Genomic DNA, 18,207 nt, shown 5'->3' with positions numbered 1-18,207 from the left:
TATAGCACAACTAACCTTGCCCTTGTTGGCAGCTGCAGAAATCAAGTCACCTGCTACAGTTTTCATTTCATATGTATTACAATTGGATTCCAAAATATTTTCTCCATTATTGGTACATAATAATGATTTTTGCACCTAAACTGTATGTTATTGGCAGTTATTTGGCCCTGGTTTACTAATCCTAAATATGGTGTAAGCATTGACTGGCTGTCTAGAAATGCACCTGATTTATCACAGGTACTCGGGCTGGATCATAAATGTCCAGCAGGAATAGACACTTTTCTCTTATTCTATACCAAATATTGGTTGGCCGACTTTCAGACGCCAGCATTATGTCATGCTTTGGTGTAGGAGGGAAACCTACACCAAACATAGGAGGGAAAGGGGTGAGGGGAAAAGGCCTGGAAACTAGGGAAAGGAGCAGGTCACCTCCTAGAGGAAACCCTAATCAAAGTCCTGACTAACTACAAGTATGAACTGACCCCTGAGGTAGGTGAGTTCATACACAGGAATCTAAAGTCCTAACTCACCCTGTAGTACCCTGGTACTAATGTCAGGACAAGAGACAACCTGTTCCATCAAACGGTAGGACGAACAGGAGTCTCCCTCAGGCCTAAACACAAATGACAGGGAAAAGAGCACCACAAGAAAACCCAAACAATAAACAAAAGGGGAAGAAGACATTTAACTTCAAAAGGCTATGGAAGCACAGGAACTCAGCTGAGATCCAAACACCAGCAATCCACAACAAGACCGAAGCTATAAACCGCACAGCATGGTGGGAGAAGCCACAATAAATAGGGAAGGTTAAATGACCAGATAAGCAACACCTGAGGCAAGGGGTGTGGGCATTACCAGAAACAACACAGACAAGAATTGATCCACAAGGATCTTGTCAGATCAAACCACGTGTTGCCAGTCTCACTGATCTCCTGTCACCTGTCACGGGAACGTCCGTAACAGTACCCCCCCTTTTACGGGTGACCTCCAGGCAACCAGGACCGACCTTATCCGAATGAGACCTGTGAAAAGCTTTCACCAAACGACTGGCATTCACGTCGGATGCTGGTACCCACATCCTCTCCTCTGGTCCATAACCCTTCCAGTGAACAAGATACTGAAGAGATCTACGGAGAACTTGAGAGTCAATTATCTTGGCGATCGGAAATTCCAAACTGCCGTCCACCATGACAGGAGCGGGTGGCAAAGAAGATGGTTCTAAAGGTTCCAACATATCTCTTCAACAAAGATTTATGAAACATATTATGAATTTTCAGAGCCTGAGGAAGTTCAAGACGAAAAGCTACTGGATTAATAATGGCAGTTATCTTATGTGGACCAATAAGCCTTGGACCCAACTTCCAAGAAGGTACCTTCAACTTAATGTTTCTTGTGCACAGTCACACAGAATCACCCACTCTTATGTCCGGACCATTCATACGTTTTATGTCAGCCATACGTTTATACTTATTGCCCATATTCCTCAAGTTATTTTGAATTTTGCAAGTTTGCAGATGACACCACGATGATTGGTCTCATCACTGACAACGATGAGTCTGATTATAGGGAAGAGGTAAAGCCAAAGGACAAAAAACAGAAAAATAAAAGAGCTCATTGTGGTCTTTAGGAAGGAGAAGAAAGACACCCATGACCCCATCCACATAAATGGCACGGCTGTTAGATGGGTTTCCAGCTTTAAGTTCCTGGAGACCTACATCTCTGAGAATCTGTCCTGGTCAACCAACATCTCTAGCTTGGTCAAGAAGGCACATCAGCGCCTCTTTTTTTTTTTGAGGACACTGAAGTAAAACCACCTGTCTGCTGACATACTGGGTAACTTCTATCGATGTGCGATAGGGAGCATCCTGACCAACTGTGTTACAGTCTGGCATGGGAATTGCTCTGTTGCTGACCGCAAGGCACTGCAGCGGGTGGTGAAAACCACCCAACGCATCACAGGGACTTCACTTCCTACTATCGAGGATATTCACAAGAAAAGATGTCTACGTCGGGCATGCATCGACCTTAGGGACTCCTCTCATCCTGCAAATAAACTCTTCCAGTTACTTCCTTCAAGAAGGCGCTAAAGGAACCTTCAGACTAAAACCAGCAGGTTTAGGAACAGTTTCTTCCCCACAGCTGTCACCCTACTGAACTCAGTACCCTGCTGAACCCTTTCATCCATACTCACTTAACCCTCTACACTCCTCCTCCCTCTATCCGTTCCTATGACCATGACCATGACTGTCATTCATTCATTCATTCTCAACATTCACGGTATGTTCATATTGGTTACTGCTATAGTTGGGACACTGTCATAGCATAAGTCTCTGCTAGAGTATGTACTTACACTACATTGTTCACTGTTACAGTTTGTCCATAGCGCTACTCTTCCACTTCTAGAGCTATATTCATAGTATTATGCATATCTGTTTACTAATTACTATACATCTGTAAATTTGTATATACATAGCGCATATGTATAACGTGTTCATAGTATATCTGTATACTTTTTCATAGTACGTCTGTGTATTCGCTGTCTGTATAGCAATAGAACAGTTTATCTGTATATATAAGCACATCTGTATATATGTATACATCAGTACATCTGTATATTTGTCCATAGTACATCTGTATATTTGCTCTCTATAAAGCAATATAAACACTTGTATACTTAACTTATTTGTACATAATCTGTACATAACTATTCCTACTTTCTACACTATCCTTATCTGTATGTAATTAGTTTTTATTGCACTGCTGTCCTTTGCACTTCTGATTAGATGCAAACCGTATTTCGTTACCCTGTATTTATAAATGTGTAATGACAATAAAGTTGAATCAAATCAAAATCAAATCAAATTTTCCGCTATATAGATGACAATAATGACGAAAACCGTTCCTCCTCAGGAATACCAGAAGTATCAGAACCAGAAAATGTGTCAAACTGCGGGTGAAACCCATATGCCACAAAAAACGGTGACTTATCAGTGGACTCCTGTCTACGATTGTTTATGGCAAACTCTGCTAAAGACAAAAATGAAGACCACTCCTCCTGGTTCTCAGAGACAAAACATCTCAAGTAAGTCTCTAGACTCTGATTAGTGCGTTCCGTCTGTACGTTCAACTAAGGATTAAAAGCCGAATAAAAGGACAGTTGTATTCCCAGTAGAGTACAGAACGCCTTCCAGAATTTGGAAACAAACTGAGTCACATGATCCGAGACCACGTCAGAGGGAATACCATGTAGCTTCACAATGTTATCAACAAACACTTGTGCAAGAGTTTTAGCATTAGGTAGGCCCGGCAATGATATAAAGTGTTGCATTTTACTAAAGCGATCATCTACCACCAGAATTACTGTCTTTCCTAAAGAATTAGTTAGATCAGTGATAAAATCCATGGATAAATGAGTCCATGGCCTGGACAGGATGGGCAACGGAAGTAGAGATCCGGAAGGCCGAGTATGTGTCACCTTAGCTCATGCACAAGTGCTACAGGCTGACACATAGTCCTCAACACACTTACCTAACCCCGGCCACCAAAATCTACAAGAAACGAGGTCAGCAGGGGATCTGCTCCCAGGGTGTCCCGTAAGAACCGTAAAGTGATGTTCCTCAAACACCTTGTGACTAGTGTTGATCACGAATATTCAAATTTCGCATTTTTATCGTGAATATAGGTACTTCGAAAATTCGCAAAAATTTCGAATATAGTTATATATATTCGTAATTTCGAATATTCGAATTTTTCCAGATTTTTTTTTTTCGATTTTTTATTTTTTTTTATCAGTACACAACATGATCCCTCACTGCTTCTAGCTTGTGGGCCAATAAGAAGGCTGCAATATACTTGACTTTAGGAGTAGTAGTGTTTGCGAATTTTGCTCTATATTCGTTTTTTTTGAATATTCGCTATATTGCTATATATTCTTGTTTTAGAATATTACGAATATTCAAAAAAACTAAGTTATAGCAATATAGAGAATATTCGAAAAAAATCTAATAGAGCAATTTAGCTAATATAGTGCTATAATCTTCTTTGTCTAATAGTTGTAAGTTGAAAAATTCGCAATAAAAAATTCGAATCCGAAAATTCTAATTCCAAAAATTCGCATATTACACAATCATTACCTTTCCGATTTTTCGAGTAAAAAAAAAAATCGTGAATTTTCGAATTTGCGAATTTTCTACGAATATTCTACAAAATATTCGCGAAATATCGCGAATTCGAATATGACCCCTGCCGCTCATCACTTCTTGCGACGCAATTCAGATGGAACAAACAATTTCCCAGAGGGACAAGAATCTGGTGCATCTCCCTGAGCCTCTAACACCTTCAGCTCTAGGTCAGGGTATAGAGCGGATATCACCAACAGTATCGGACTTGGATTTTTAAAATCACCACCTCCAGGAAAACTACGTGACAAAGTGTCTGCCTTGACGTTCTTAACCCCAGGACGATAAGTGACAAGAAATTGAATCTGGTGAAAAACAAAGACCATCTGGCCTGCCTCGGGTTCAGTCGTTTAGCCGATTCCAGGTAAGCCAGATTTTTGTGATCTGTGAACACCATGATCGGATGAATCGCCCCTTCCAACCAATGACGCCACTCCTGAAAAGCCAACTTAATGGCCAACAACTCTCTGTTACACACATCGTAATTTCTCTGGTGACGGGCCCTGCGATAAGACTACTCCTAACCCCACCTCGGACGCATCAACCTTCACAATGAAAGGCTGTGACAAATCCGGCTGAAATATAGGGGCAGAAGCAAAACACTCCTTAACCCCAGAAAAGGCTTGCAATGCCGAATCGGACCACACTGATACATCCGTCCCTTTCTTAGTCATGTCAGTTAAGGGTCTCACCACTGTCAAATAGTTCTTAATACATTTTCGGTAATAGTTGGTGAACCCCAAAAACCGCATAAGAGCCTTCACATTTTTGGGTCAATTCCAGTTCAATACAGCACAGACTTTCTCTGGATCTATTGGAAAATCCGAAGATGACAACGGATAGCCCAAGAACTGCATCTCCTGTACAGCAAAAACACACCTCCAATTTTGCATACAATTTATTATCTCTTAGGATCTGTAACACCTGTCTAATGTGATCCTGATGAGTCTTCATGTCTGGATAAGAAATTAGTATGTCATCCAAATACACGACAACAAACCTCCCCACCAGGTGATAAAAAAATGTCTTTCACAAAATGCTGTAAAACCGTAGGAGCATTGATCAACCCAAAAGGCATGACAAGGTTCTCAAAGTGACCCTCTGGGGTATTAGAAGCCGTCTTCCATCCATCCCCTTCCTTGATCCTGACCAGATTATATGCCCCCCTTAAGTCCAACTTGGAGAACACCTTCGCACCAACAATCTGGTTAAACAAATCAGGAATCAAAGGAAGGGGGTAAGGATCACTGACAGTAATCAGATTGAGCTCACGGAAATCCAGACATGGCCTAAGGGTTCCGTCATGTTTTTTACCAAAGTAAAAACCTGCTTCCACTGGAGATTTGGAAGGTCTTATGTGTCCTTTAGTCAAACTCTCGGTAATATACTCTTTCATGGCCGTTCTTTCAGGTCCAGAAAGGTTATACAACCTAGATTTGGGCAAGTTGGCTCCGGGAATAAGGTTGATAGGACGATCATATTCCTGATGCGGAGGTAAATCCTGGCATCCACTTTCAGAAAATACATTGGAAAAATCTGATAAAAAAGAGGGTAATGTTTTAGTGGTTAAAGCAGAAAAAGACGTATTCAGACAATTGTCAATGCAATAATCAGCCCAATCCAGAATCTGTCCAACTTGCCAATCGATGGTTGGATTATGCTTGCTTAACCATGGTAAACCCAGAACTAACGGAGCAGGGAGACCTTCAAAAACATCACAAAACATCTCACAAAACACGAGATGAACTCCTGATGAAAGTCACCCACTCTTAAGCACCTCAGCTCCCCTAGCTTAAACCCCCTTAATGACCAGACCACTTTTTACAATTCTGCACTACACTACTTTCACGGTTTATTGCTCGGTCATACAACTTACCACCCAAATGAATTTTACCTCCTTTTCTTCTCACTAATAGAGCTTTCATTTGGTGGTATTTCATTGCTGCTGACATTTTTACTTTTTTTGATATTAATCAAAATTAACCAAAATTTTTGCAAAAAAATTAAATTTATCTCTTTCTGTTGTAAAATTTTTCTAAGAAAACTACATTTCTATATAAATTTTCTGTAAGTTTATTGTTCTACATGTCTCTGATTAAAAAAAATGCAATAAGTGTATATTTATTGGTTTGCGCAAAAGTTATAGCGTTTACAAACTATGGTACAAAAATGTGAATTTCCGCATTTTGAAGCAACTCTGACTTTCTGAGCACCTGTCATGTTTCCTAAGGTTCTACAATGCCCAGACAGTAGAAACACCCCACAAATGACCCATTTCGGAAAGTAGACACCCTAAGGTTTTCGCTGATGGGCATAGTGAGTTCATGGAAGTTTTTATTTACGTCACAAGTTAGCGGAAAATGATTTTGAAATTTTTTTTTTCTTACAACGTCTCATATTCCACTAACTTGTGAAATTATTTTTTTTTTTACATGAACTCACCATGCCCCTCACGAAATACCTTGGGGTGTCTTCTTTCCAAAATGGGGTCACTTGTGGGGTATTTATACTGCCCTGGCATTTTAGGGGACCGAAAGCGTGAGAAGTAGTTTGGAATCCAAATGCGTAAAAAATGCCCTGTGAAATCGTAAAGCTACTCATTAGAATTTGGGCCCCTTTGCGCACCTAGGCTGCAAAAAAGTGTCACACATGTGGTATCGCCATACTCAGGAGAAGTAGGGCAATGCGTTTTGGTGTGTATTTTTACATATACCCATGCTGGGTGAGAGAAATATCTCTGTAAAATGACAACTTTTCCCATTTTTTTTATACAAAGTTGTCATTTTACAGAGATATTTCTCTCACCCAGCATGGGTATATGTAAAAATACACCGCAAAACGCATTGCCCTACTTCTCCGGAGTACGGCGATACCACATGTGTGACACTTTTTTTGCAGCTTAGGTGCGCAAAGGGGCCCAAATTCCAATGAGTACCTTTTAGTAGGGCATTTTTAGACATTTGGATTCCAGACTTCTTCTCACGCTTTAGGGCCCCTAAAATGACAGGGCAGTATAAATACACCACATGTGACCCCATTTTGGAAAGAAGACACCCCAAGGTATTCCGTGAGGGGCATGGCGAGTTCATAGAAGATTTTTTATTCTCACAAAGTCTCCCTTTCCGCTAACTTGGGACAAAAAGTTCAATCTTTCATGGACTCAATATGCCCCTCAGCGAATACCTTGGGGTGTCTTCTTTCCAAAATGGGGTCATTTGTGGGGTGTTGGTACTGCCCTGGCATTTGAGGGTCTCCACAATCATTACATGTATGGCCAGCATTAGGAGTTTCTGCTATTCTCCTTATATTGAGCATACGGGTAATGAGATATTTTTTTTTCCGTTCAGCCTCTGGGCTGAAAGAAAAAATGAACGGCACAGATTTCTTCATTCGCATCGATCAATGTGGATGAAAAAATCTCTGCCAAAAAATGTGCAAAAAAAAAAAAAAAGGAGGGAAAAGGCGTCTGTCAGGACATAGGAGCTCCGCCCAACATCCAAACCCACTCAGCCCGTATGCCTTGGCAAACCCGATTTCTCCATTCACATCAATCGATGTGGATGAATAAATCATTGCCGGAATTATTATATATTTTTTTTATATACAAAGTGTTTGCCAAAGCATATGAACACCGCCCCTCAGCTCATAAGCCTCAGCAAACGTATCTTTTTTACTGCAGAGGAGAAATCCTGTCTTGCAGCGCCGCATACACCGACTTTTGTGTAATCCGACAGCAGCACAATGCTTCTGTCAGAATGCACATCAGTGCTGCAGCTGGTTCATCGGTTTGTCCACCTAGAAGGTAAAAAAAAAAAAGGCCGCAACGCAATAAATTTATTAACATTAACTTTATATAACATTTGAAACAGAGCATTAACTTTCATAAACTTTATTGAACTTTTGGAACATTATCTTTTTTGCTTACCTGTGATTATATATATTTTTTTTTACCTTTATAGGACAAACCTCTCCTTCCCCATGGGACAATGTGCAAAGCGCAAATCGCCCAGAGATGTGGCGAAGTACATTATGCACTTTGTCCCAGGTGAAAGGAGAGGTTTGCAGCAGCTCTGTGTGAAAGGGCCCTAAGACCCCTGTGTGTCTGTCCTGTGTCACGCAATCCCTATATAAGTGTACCTGTGTGTGGTACTTCCGGAAACACTCCCCTAAGCATAGGGCAGGGTGGTCAGGGCAGTCAGGACAGAAATAGCGGGTGTCACGCCTTATTCCACTCCTGCTACAGACACTAAATTTTTTTCGGGGTGGCGGTCGGTTTGAGGTACCAGCAACGACATTGGGGAAATGTCGCTCGTGTAGACGGCTCACTACACTGGTGGATGGGGCCACGGAACCTCCTGGATACAGGAGGTTCTCGATGATCTCTTCCTGAAATTTGAGGAAGGATCCTGTTCTCCCAGCCTTACTGTAGAGAACAAAACTATTGTACATAGCCAATTGAATTAGGTATACAGACACCTTCTTATACCAGCATCTGGTCCTGCGGGAGAGTAAATAAGGAGCCAACATCTGGTCATTGAAGTCCACCCCTCCCATGAGCAAATTATAGTTGTGGACACAGAGGGGCTTTTCAATGACTCCGGTTGCTCGTTCAATTTGGATTGTCGTGTCTGCGTGAATGGAGGAGAGCATGTAAACGTCACGCTTGTCTCCATTTCACCGCGAGCAGTTCTTCGTTACACAAGGCAGCACTCTACCCCCTTGCAAGACGGGTGGTAACGAGCCGTTGGGGGAAGCCTAGGTCGCGCGGTGCCACAGCAGCCAATCTGTTCTAGAAACAAATGCCTGAAGAGGGGCACACTTGTGTAAAAATTGTCCACATAAAGGTGGTACTCCTTGCCAAATAAGGGTGACACCAAGTCCCAGACTGTCTTCCCACTGCTCCCCAGGTAGTCAGGGCAACCGACCGGCTCCAGGGTCTGATCTTTACCCTCATAGACACGAAATTTGTGCGTATAGCCTGTGGCCCTTTCACAGAGCTTATACAATTTGACCCCATACCGGGCGCGCTTGCTTGGGATGTATTGTTTGAAGCCAAGGCGCCCGGTAAAATGTATCAGGGACTCATCTATGCAGATATTTTGCTCAGGGGTATACAAATCTGCAAATTTGGTGTTAAAGTGGTCTATGAGGGGCCGAATTTTGTGGAGCCGGTCAAAAGCTGGGTGGCCTTTGGGACGAGAGGTGCTATTATCACTAAAGTGCAGGAAACGCCGGACGGTCTCAAATCGTGTCCTGGACATGGCAGCAGAGAATATGGGCATGTGATAAATTGGGTTTGTGGACCAATATGACCGCAATTCATGCTTTTTTGTCAGGCCCATGTTGAGAAGGCCCAGAAATTTTTTTAATTCGGAAACTTGGACGGTTTTCCACCGGAAAGACTGGGCATAAAAGCTTCCCGGGTTGGCGGCTATAAATTGAGTGGCATACCGGTTTGTTTCTGCCACGACTAAGTCTAAGAGCTCCGCAGTGAAGAACAGCTCAAAAAACCCCAGTGCCGATCCGATCTGAGCTGTCTCAACCCGAACTCCAGACTGGGCGGTGAAAGGGGGAACTACTGGTGCGGCTGAAGATGGGGGCTGCCAATAGGGGTTTTCCAGCACCTCAGGGACTCTAGGGGCTCTACGGGCCTGTCTGTGCGGTGGCTGCAACGGGGGAACTACTGCACGTGCCACCGTACCAGCTTCAACCGCCCTTCTGGTGTTTGCCACTTCACCATGTTCTACGGCAGTGCTGGTACTAGGTCCAGGATGGGCTACGCTGCTGGTGTATGCCTCACCACGTAATCCAACAGCGCCAGCCCCACTCTGCTGCCCTTGAAGCGGATCTTGCGCAACCTGTGGTCTAGCAACATGGGGCCGGGTACGCCTGGTGGTATCAGGGACCTCAACCTCATCGTCCGAACTTTGGGTCAGACTTCCACTGCTTTCTACAGGTTCGTATTCTGACCCACTGGATTTGTCAGATGAGGGTTCCCATTCCTCATCCGACTGGGTCAGAAGCCTGTAGGCCTCTTCAGAAGAATACCTCTTACTTGCCATTTGGTCAACTAAATTTAGGGGGTATTCCCTGAGACTACCCAAGAAAAAAAGCAAGCCTGTTTTACAAATGGGAGGCTAGCGAAGTACAGGAAGCCGCTGCGATTGATAAAAATTATCAAAACAGATTTTTTTTTATCGCCGCAGCGCTTGTGTAGTGAATGTGCAGTGATAAAAAAATCACTGCGGCAGGGCGGGCGTGGGTGAACGCACGTGTGGGAGACCGATCAGGCCTGATCAGGCAAACACTGCGTTTTGGGTGGAGGGCGAGCTAAGGTGACACTAATACTATTATAGATCTGACTGTGATCAGTTCTGATCACTTACAGATACTATAAAAGTACCAATGCTGATTAGCGTTACGCTAATCAGCGAATCAGTGACTGCGGTGGGCTGGGCGCTAACTGAAGCTAACTACCAAAGGAGCCTAAACTAATCTAAACCTAACAGTCAATACTGGTGAAAAAAAAAAAGGGACAGTTTACACTGATCACTTTTTTCCCTTTCACTAGTGATTGACAGGGGTGATCAAGGGGTTAATTGGTGTGATGGGGGGTGATCTGGGGCTAAATGTGTTGTGCTTGGTGTACTCACAGTGATATGTGCTCTCTGCTGGGACCAACCGACGAAAAGGACCCAGCAGAGAGCACAGAAACCATTTAACACATTATATTTATAAATATAATGTGTTAAATGGCTTGTGATTCGATTTTTTTAAAGTCACCAACCTGCCAGCGCAGATCATTGGCTGGCAGGCTGGTGACGAACTTCTCCTGCAACTTTTCCCGGCCCGCACTGCGCATGCGAGGGCCGGCTATGCGCGTAATCTCGCGTCTCGCGAGATGATGCGCGATGCGTCAACGAGGAACAAACCGACCGCCCGCAGGACGCATCCCTGCGTTAGGCGGTCGGGAGGAGGTTAAGCGGATGTCATGCACCATCTGAGACAAACACTTCTGAATTAGAGATGCAGACTCAATGGCAAAAACGGAAATGTTTTTCTGCAATGCACTCGGTCACATACGGACGAACTGACCATCAATCAGATTCACTCCTGCCCCACTGACAATAAACACCTCAATCCTCACACTCTTGGACTCTAGTGCCACCTCGGCAGTCAGGAGATATCGGGTACTACCAGTCAAAGACAAATGCACGTTCTCTGACTCCCCTCTTACCCCTGCAACAGTCAGATGGGAATTAGACGTCCCCTTTTCTTTTTGACGCTGAATGCATGGACATACATTGATAAAATGTCCCTTTTGTCCACAGAAAAAACACACACCCTTCTTTCGACTAATACTCCTGAAAGCAGATCCAGGAGTAGATCCCCCTAATTGCATGGGTTCGTCCCCAGACCTAAACTCAGGAGTATCTTCACCCAAATTGTCAGAGGAAGACGATACATTATGTGATAGTACGTCTTGAGAGTGGGAGCCCCTAGATCTCTTTCTCAACATCTATCAATGCATACAGCAAGAGACATAGCGGCTTCCAAAGACTCAGGATTCTCATGAAAGGCCAAAGCATCCTTCAGCCTCTCTTAATCCTTGACAGGACTGACTACGGAGAGCCAGTTGCCAGTATCCGTAGCCCACCTCCTAAACTCAGAGCAATAGATCTCAGCAGAATGCTCTCCCTGACGAAGGCCATGTAACTTGGTCTCTTCCAGGGAGATCCAGTACGGAGCATCATAAATGAGACCCAGAGCTCTGAAAAATTCATCCACCGACCGGAGGGACTGCGATCCAGTCGGCAGAGAAAAAGCCCAAGACTGAGCATCCCCTTTAACCAACGAAATAACCACACCAACTCTCTGACTCTCATCCCCAGATGACTGTGGACATAGCTTAAAATACAATTTGCACGCCTCTCTGAACAAAATAAAATGATCACTTCCCCCAGAGAATATGTCCGGTTGGGCCACTTTTGGTTCAGGACAGGCCTGGTAACCACCACTAGGACCAGCAGCCTGTGATCTCAGGATCTGTGAGACGGTCGTGCGGAGGTCAGCTACCTCCAAAGACAGCTCCTGCAGCTGTTCGGCCAGTGCAGCGATAGGATCCATGGCTGTATTGACACAAGCAAAAAAATTATGGTTTGGCGGTTTATAATGTCACGTTTTGGTGTGGGAGGGAAACCCACACAGAACGTAGGAGGGAAAGGGGTGAGGGGAAAAAGTCCTGGAAACTAGGGAAAGAAGCAGGTCACCTCCTAGGGAAACCCTAAACAGTCCTGACTGACTGCAAGTATGAACTAACCCCTGAGGTAGGTGAGTTCATACACAGGAACCTAAAGTCCTAACTCAGCCTGTAGGACCCCGGTACTAATGTCAGGACAAGAGACAACCTGTTCCTCCAAACATTAGGATGAACAGGAGTCTCCCTCAGGCCTAAACACAAATGACAGGGAAAAGAGCAACACAAACAATCGCACAGCATGGTGGGAGAAGCCACAGTAAATAGGGGAGGTTAAATGACTATATAAGCAACACCTGAGGCAAAGGGTGTGGCCATTACCAGAAACACCACAGACACGAATTGATCCACAAGGAACCTGTCAGATCAAACCATGTGTTACCAGTCTCACTGATCTCCTGGCACCTGTCACGGGAACGTCCATGACACATTATGGCGCAAAATGGTGCATCTTAAGCAGTGTCAGACTGGGGTGCCTAGGGCCCACCAGTAAAATGCATTCTAAGCGCCCACTGTAAATCCACAAGCAAATACTACCTGCTTCCACAATGGCAGGCAGCAGTAAGATGCTTACGATGATTGATTATCGGGATCCCTGTAACGGCAGGTCCTTGAGCAAAGAGTATATTGGCTGACCTGCCTCTGTGCCTAGAAGTCTTCTGGCCACCTTATGCATCTATAATAATAAACTGGGGAGTTTGTTAAATAATCTACCAATGTTTTTTATATACAGAGAAGTGAAGAAAAAATCTGACCATTCTCGGTGGCGCTGGTGCAGTAAGGACTTATTACTCAAAAGGTACCAATAAAGGTAATCTTTTTATTAAAGTCGGTCTACGCGTTTCGGGGGCAGAACATCCCCCTTCATCAGGACAATAAAAATATTATTAATAATATTTTTATTGTCCTGATGAAGGGGGATGTTCTGCCCCCGAAACGCGTAGACCGACTTTAATAAAAAGATTACCTTTATTGGTACCTTTTGAGTAATAAGTCCTTACTGCACCAGCGCCACCGAGAATGGTCTGATTTTTCTTCACTTCTCTGCACATACTTTATCCTGATAACCGCAACCACGGCAAGGGATACAGACCAGGGGCAGCAGACGCAGTCTTCTCTTCTCCCGTAAACTGGACGGGTAATCATCCAGAAAAGCGATTTGGAGGCGTTGTGACCCTTCACAACCCCTTCTGGTAAGCATAATCAGTGTTTTTGTGCCTATACCTAGTGCTGTAAGGTTCTACACAAGAGGCGCTGCCTCCTCTCTTCTCTCTTTTCCCTTTAATGTTTTTTATATAGACATAAGCAGGTTGAAATTCTATGTTATGTGCAAGGGATGAGGGACTGGGGTTCCACCTTTGTCAGGGGCCCTCTGGGGGATTTCCTTGTTCCCCTCTGGGCCAGTCCAAGCCTAATCTTAAGCCCTGCATCCTTCCAATGAAGCTCCCCTTTCCACTAAGCCCTGCTCCTTGTCAAGCATGTCAGAAAAAAGTGTGGACACCCTAGATGTCCTCTTTTTGGGCACAAACACTTTAGTAAATCTGGGCCTCTTTAATTTTCATAGGATCATCCAATGTGAAATCCACTTAGGCACACATTTTCTAAAGTGGGCGATTCTGCTGAAATATTGTTGTATAATCCAGCAATGGTTTATTCTGGATTGATTTAATTGTATAAAAATATGAATAGGTCCTGTTGGAATTAAGGAGTTAACACTGTGTCTTTCTTTGGAAATTACTCAGTGTGGTCTCTAGAGACATTTATGTTGCATTCTGTGATATCCCTGAAGTGGCTTAAAATAGATGTATTGTTAGATGAAACACCGTGGAAGAAGCACAGCAACAGCCCTGTTTAGTAGGGGTGTGGGGGGGCTACATTAGTGCATATGGAGACCTGTGAGTGGCAGCTTGGAAATGAAATATGGAAGGTGGGGTATGGGGGATAATTTTTTTTTCAAACAATTTTATCATAGAGGTGAAATTGCCCTTGACGGGGAGTCTGGGCTTGAAATAGCAATGTGCACACAAGAGACAAAGAACGTGCACGGTACATAGTGATTTTCATTTTAACGGTGAAATACAGCTGAAGACACCAGAAATAGCTATTGTGTACTGGATACAGGCTCTGCAGATAGAAGACAATGAAAATAAAAATAATGAAAAAGACGACGCCTGCATAGGCTAACGCAAGCTAATGAGTAGAACACAATTACCTGGTCGAGGTCATGTGAATATCACATCGTCTCTGAAACTTTTACTCACGAGTAATTGTCCGTAAGTTTTACATTTCTAATTGGACATGAATGAAATGTGTTTCTTATTTCTGAGGAATTTATTTGAGCGAAATAGCTGCTAAACACATAGCCTTGCCCTGTTCTGCATTCACCATGGTCCCTCTCCTGTGCTGCAGAAGATATGCACTCCATTCAAATGAATGGATTTAAAATCTTTTCTGCACAGTTAAGCTTCCTTACAGTAGACAAAATAAAGTGCTTTCCAGTTTGCTCGGCTCATGTTGAAGGAAGGAAATATTTCTAATCAGTGTTTTTCTTTCCGTGCTTATTGAAAAGAATATATATATACACAATTATAGGCCAAGGGCTCCATAAACTAAAGCAACAGTGGGAAAGGAGAAAGAAATTAGAAAAACAAATGTACTACTTGACTTTAACTCACTTAAATTATTTCTTTCGGTGCACGTGTTTTGCATACAAAATGAAAGGTGGATAACTCCCTATGTATATGTATTACCATGGTAGTTTAACTCTGGGGCTGAATTGCCACTTTATCAGCTTTGATGTAATCATACTTTTCGCCTGGAAGCAACAGGATCATTTAAGAAATAGGCGAAGGAAACACAAATCAATTTATTCAACTTATTTCGGCCTCTTCGCATTGCTGTGCCTGAATAAGAAAATCATTAGGGGAAGACTAAGTGCAATAAAACACATTTCCTAGTTCTCCTAGTTATCCAATGTTCTTTGCAGTAACTTTTAGGCAGGCTGAGAAAATGGAAGAATTATGTTGTTGGACCTTATAGATTGTTAACTATGGCATTCATACTGCAAATTATACTATAATATCCCTAGTCAGGCTCGGACTGGCCCACAGCGGAACAAAGTGGGCCCCTAATCCCACACTCCCTGCACAAGTGACACATGATACAGAAGACTAACTGCGCTAAATATAGATAGGCAGCACAGAGCTCTTTAACCAGCCTATATTCATATAAAACTGGGGAGATTATTTAGCAAACTACCCAGTTTACTATTACACTGCGTGCAGAATTATTAGGCAAATGAGTATTTTGACCACATCATCCTCTTTATGCATGTTGTCTTACTCCAAGCTGTATAGGCTCGAAAGCCTACTACCAATTAAGCATAATAGGTGATGTACATCTCTGTAATGAGAAGGGGTGTGGTCTAATGACATCAACACCCTATATTAGGTGTGCATAATTATTAGGTAACTTCCTTTCCTTTGGCAAAATGGTTCAAAAGAAGGACTTGACAGGCTCAGAAAAGTCAAAAATAGTGAGATATCTTGCAGAGGGATGCAGCACTCTTAAAATTGCAAAGCTTCTGAAGCGTGATCATCGAAAAATCAAGCGTTTCATTCAAAATAGTCAACAGGGTCGCAAGAAGCGTGTGGAAAAACCAAGGCGCAAAATAACTGCCCATGAACTGAGAAAAGTCAAGCGTGCAGCTGCCAAGATGCCACTTGCCACCAGTTTGGCCAAATTTCAGAGCTGCAACATCACTGGAGTGCCCAAAAGCACAAGGTGTGCAATACTCAGAGACATGGCCAAGGTAAGAAAGGCTGAAAGACGACCACCACTGAACAAGACACACAAGCTGAAACGTCAAGACTGGGCCAAGAAATATCTCAAGACTGATTTTTCTAAGGTTTTATGGACTGATGAAATGAGAGTGAGTCTTGATGGGCCAGATGGATGGGCCCGTGGCTGGATTGGTAAAGGGCAGAGAGCTCCAGTCCGACTCAGACGCCAGCAAGGTGGAGGTGGAGTACTGGTTTGGGCTGGTATCATCAAAGATGAGCTTGTGGGGCCTTTTCGGGTTGACGATGGAGTCAAGCTCAACTCCCAGTCCTACTCTTCAAGCAGTGGTACAGGAAGAAGTCTGCATCCTTCAAGAAAAACATGATTTTCATGCAGGACAATGCTCCATCACACGCGTCCAAGTACTCCACAGCGTGGCTGGCAAGAAAGGGTATAAAAGAAGAAAATCTAATGACATGGCCTCCTTGTTCACCTGATCTGAACCCCATTAAGAACCTGTGGTCCATCATCAAATGTGAGATTTACAAGGAGGGAAAACAGTACACCTCTCTGAACAGTGTCTGGGAGGCTGTGGTTGCTGCTGCATGCAATGTTGATGGTGAACAGATCAAAACACTGACAGAATCCATGGATGGCAGGCTTTTGAGTGTCCTTGCAAAGAAAGGTGGCTATATTGGTCACTGATTTGTTTTTGTTTTGTTTTTGAATGTCAGAAATGTATATTTGTGAATGTTGAGATGTTATATTGGTTTCACTGGTAAAAATAAATAATTGAAATGGGTATATATTTGTTTTTTTGTTAAGTTGCCTAATAATTATGCACAGTAATAGTCACCTGCACACACAGATATCCCCCTAAAATAGCTAAAACTAAAAACAAACTAAAAACTACTTCCAAAAATATTCAGCTTTGATATTAATGAGTTTTTTGGGTTCATTGAGAACATGGTTGTTGTTCAATAATAAAATTAATCCTCAAAAATACAACTTGCCTAATAATTCTGCACTCCCTGTATAGATGCATCAGGGGGTGGTAAGGAGGAAGGCCCGCCAGCATCCTCTTTGCCCAGGGACCTCCATAATCAAACCATAATCTTGTAGTATAGTGCTGCTGTCTTCAGGTAATATTTGCATGTAGCTGTATAGTTCACAACAACTGTTTTCAACCCCAATAGAGGAATCCTAGGGATATATTATTGTAATATACACAGTGATCTGTTAGATCACAAAAAATCCCACTAGGGATCACCTCAAAAATGCATTAAGACTTAACCTTTATTTCATAAATTAAAACAAATGGTACCCAAAAAGAAACACCAACAAAAGAAAAGGGAATATTAAAACTATCGGCCCTTCCAATTACAAGTACATGGGTATATCAGGACTTGGAGACTGGCTGGATAGCGGTAGTGTGGTTTTTAATCAGGATACAATGTTGTTTCTACATATATTGTTGCTAAATCAGCATCTACTACTTAGCCCGCTTGTTATAACCCACTATCCCCTGACGAAGCCTCATCTGCAGCGAAACAAGTTGGGAGGGTTACGCGATTTGTTTTAGGCTAGCTGACTATAAATCTAAGATCTAATATCGAGAGCCCATATACAAATATGTATGAAAGATATTACAGGGGGAGAATGTATAGGTAGGGATAGAGTGTGTTTGAATGATGGATGCCTTTTTTGGATAGGAGTTCTACCACACGATTGAATAGGGCCTGTGACTCTGGCCTTTTTGAGTCTGTAGATAAATAAGCCATGACCCAGATATGTTGCTGAATGTAGCGAAAGTGGGATAATTGGTGGATGCTGATATTGCAACAATATATGCAGAACACAAGCGCGCTAAGTAGTGGATGCTAATTTAGCAATAGTGATGAGCGGCAGGGGTCATATTCGAATTAGCAATATTTAGCAAATATTTTGTAGAATATTCGTCGAATATTTGCGAATTCGAATATTCGTTATATT

General features: G+C 42.9%; 1 protein-coding gene across 1 annotated transcript in view; it reads right to left on the bottom strand.

The window, feature by feature from the left end:
- PIPOX (pipecolic acid and sarcosine oxidase) overlaps positions 1-18,207 on the bottom strand; it is a 153,682-nt gene that overhangs the window by 23,748 nt on the left and 111,727 nt on the right. The window lies entirely within an intron of this gene.

The sequence above is a fragment of the Bufo bufo genome, chromosome 3 (genome assembly GCF_905171765.1).
Source record: "Bufo bufo chromosome 3, aBufBuf1.1, whole genome shotgun sequence".
Lineage (NCBI taxonomy): Eukaryota > Metazoa > Chordata > Amphibia > Anura > Bufonidae > Bufo > Bufo bufo.
The sequence above is the reverse complement of the archived record's forward strand: the minus strand, read 5'-3'. Positions and strand labels throughout refer to the sequence as shown.